Source organism: Notamacropus eugenii, chromosome 1, assembly GCF_028372415.1.
Source record: "Notamacropus eugenii isolate mMacEug1 chromosome 1, mMacEug1.pri_v2, whole genome shotgun sequence".
NCBI lineage: Eukaryota > Metazoa > Chordata > Mammalia > Diprotodontia > Macropodidae > Notamacropus > Notamacropus eugenii.
Window position 1 is genome coordinate 320807208 of NC_092872.1, and position 2643 is coordinate 320809850.

Sequence of the window (2643 nt, forward strand, 5' to 3'; positions counted from 1 at the left end):
TGGTGAGTACAGAACAAAGAACAGAATAAGATAGGTGACATTAAGGGCTCAAAGTCAACAGGACTGATTATAAAGCTGAGTCATGGGGAACAATATGATTATCTGGAAGTTGGAAATGGGGCCTAAGAACACTTCTATCTGTGACTAAGCAGTGGTAGTTAATTGAGTCCACTTCAAAGTTTCAAGATAACGGCCTAAAGTTATTTTGAAAGCGAATCAGATATTCTTTTTTTTTTTTTTTGACATTAAACTACTTTAATGGTCTCAAAATTGTGTGACAGAATTTTGGTCAAGTTGTTTCTTATTTTAAAAACTAATAAGTTAAAACTACCACTAAATACATGGTGCAAAAAACATTCCTTTCCTCCTGAGGCTTTTGTGATGCATTGTAAATATTAACCAGTCTTGTACTATTAAACTTAAATGGCCAATTGAGACAAACAGTTCTGAGACTGTTCTTCCACCACTGATTAAGACTTGGGTGACAGGTGTTGTAAAGAATATTGATGCAGCTTTTGGGCCTTCTGGGAAGATTTTGTGACCTTGCCAGCTCTAGCAGCCTTCTTGTCAGCTGCCTTTATGACACCAGCTGCAACAGTCTGCTTCATATCAGGAACAGCAAAACGACCCAGAGGAGGAAAATCAGACAAACTCTCCACACGTGGCCTTGCCTGGAACCATATGAACGATGGTGGCATTACCAGATTTCAAGAACTTAGGACCATCTTCCAGCTTCTTGCCAGAATGACGATCAATCTTCGCCTTCAGTTCAGCAAACTTGCAAGCAATGTGAGCAGTGTGACAATCCAAAACAGGTGCATTGCCAGGACTGATTTGGCCTGGATGGTACAGGATAATATTCTATGCAGTGAAACCAGCTGCTTCCACAAGTGAGTTGTTCTTGCCATCACCAGTCACAATACCATGATGAACATCTTTGACAGACACATTCTTGACATTGAAACCAACATTATTCCCTGGCAGAGCCTTACGTAGAGCTTCATGGTGCGTTTCGACAGACTTTACTTCAGTTGTAACAGACTGGTGTGAAGGTGACCGCTATGCCTAGAACACCAGTTTTCACTCCACCAACAAGTACTGTACCAATACTGTGAATCTTGTAGACATCTTGGAGGGGTAAACAAACGGACTTGTCAGTTGGATGAGCTCGTGGGGGAATGCAATTCAAAGCTTCAAGCAGTGTAGTTCCATTCACATTGCCACCCTTACGACTGACTTTGCATCCCTTGAACCAGGGCATATTAGATTTAGGCTCCAGCATCCTGACACCGTTCCAACTTGAAACTGGCACAAAAGCTACTGTATCAGGGTTGTACTGAATTCCTTGACAATTTCCTCATATCTCTTCTGGCTAAAGGGGGGCTCTGTGGAATCTATTTTGTTTACACCAATAATCACTTGTTTTACACCTAGTGTGTAGGCCAGAAGGACATGCTCATGGGTCTGTCCATTCTTTGAGACACCAGCTTCAAATTTACCAACACCAGTAGCAATAATCAGGATAGCACAGTCTGCTTGAGATGTGCCTGTAATCATGTTCTTGACGAAGTGTCTGTGTCCTGGAGCATCAATAATGGTCACATAGTACTTGCTGGTCTGAAATTTCCACAGGGAGATATCAATAGTGATACCACCCTCACATTCAGCCTTCAGTTTATCCAAGATCCAGGCATGTTTAAAGGAGCTCGTTCCCATCTCAGTAGCCTCCTTCTTGAGCTTCTCAATAGCTGTCTTTTCAGTTCCACCACATTTGTAGATGAATGGCTAGTAGTGGTGGACTTGCCAGAGTCTACATGTCCAATGACGACAGTGTTAATGCGTATCTTTTCCTTGTCCATTTCTGTGGAAGTTTAGTGATTGTATTCACAACACCTGTGTTCTGGTAGCAAACCCGTTTCAAAAAAGCCAAATCACATATTCTTGAAGGAAAGCATGGTAGTGTAAAGATAGTAGGTCTAATTGTTTTATGTCAAGTCATATTTGCTCAAGACTAGCTAAATTTTTGAGACAAGAAAAGATCAGTGGTTTGCAAGAGAACTGGATTTCAAAATTTAGACCATTACAGGCCAGCTGAATGTTGAACCATAACCATCTAGTCAGTTACAGAACATAATCAATTGATTATAAATAGGATCAATAAGAAAATGTTGCAAGATCCATTCTAATCTTCTCAGTATTCCATGGAGACAATAATATCACATGCATTATTCACAGACTAAACATACCTTTACACAGGGCCTAAAGAGTGTCTCATTCACAAATTGTAAGCGTGTTGTAAAGAAATGTTTGTTGCTTTGGCTGATGTGAAGAATTTGGTTAATAAAGCTGAGAGGAATTTTTGGCCTTGAAGTGTGAAGGGAATTGCCACTCCATGAGGAACTTTTACTGACTGACTGACCAAGAGTGTTTCCAAACGATTAAAGCACATGGGTCAACACTGCCAAATGATTTATTCAAATAGATGTAAATTCCTTTTTAAAAGTAAGAAATTTCTAGTTATTCCTTTCAGGTGCCCTCTCACTCTGTGCCTGGGTTTCCTGCACTCAACGACGATAAAGCACTTCCTCCCCAGTAATGTTTACTCCACTAGCACCATAATAGAAATGTTTAGAAAAAATTTTC

General features: G+C 40.3%; 1 pseudogene; it reads right to left on the reverse strand.

Annotated features, from left to right (window-relative positions):
• Positions 1–470: 470 nt before the first annotated feature.
• On the reverse strand, positions 471–1859 carry LOC140517354 (elongation factor 1-alpha 1 pseudogene; annotated as a pseudogene).
• Between the last annotated feature and the right edge of the window lie 784 nt (positions 1860–2643).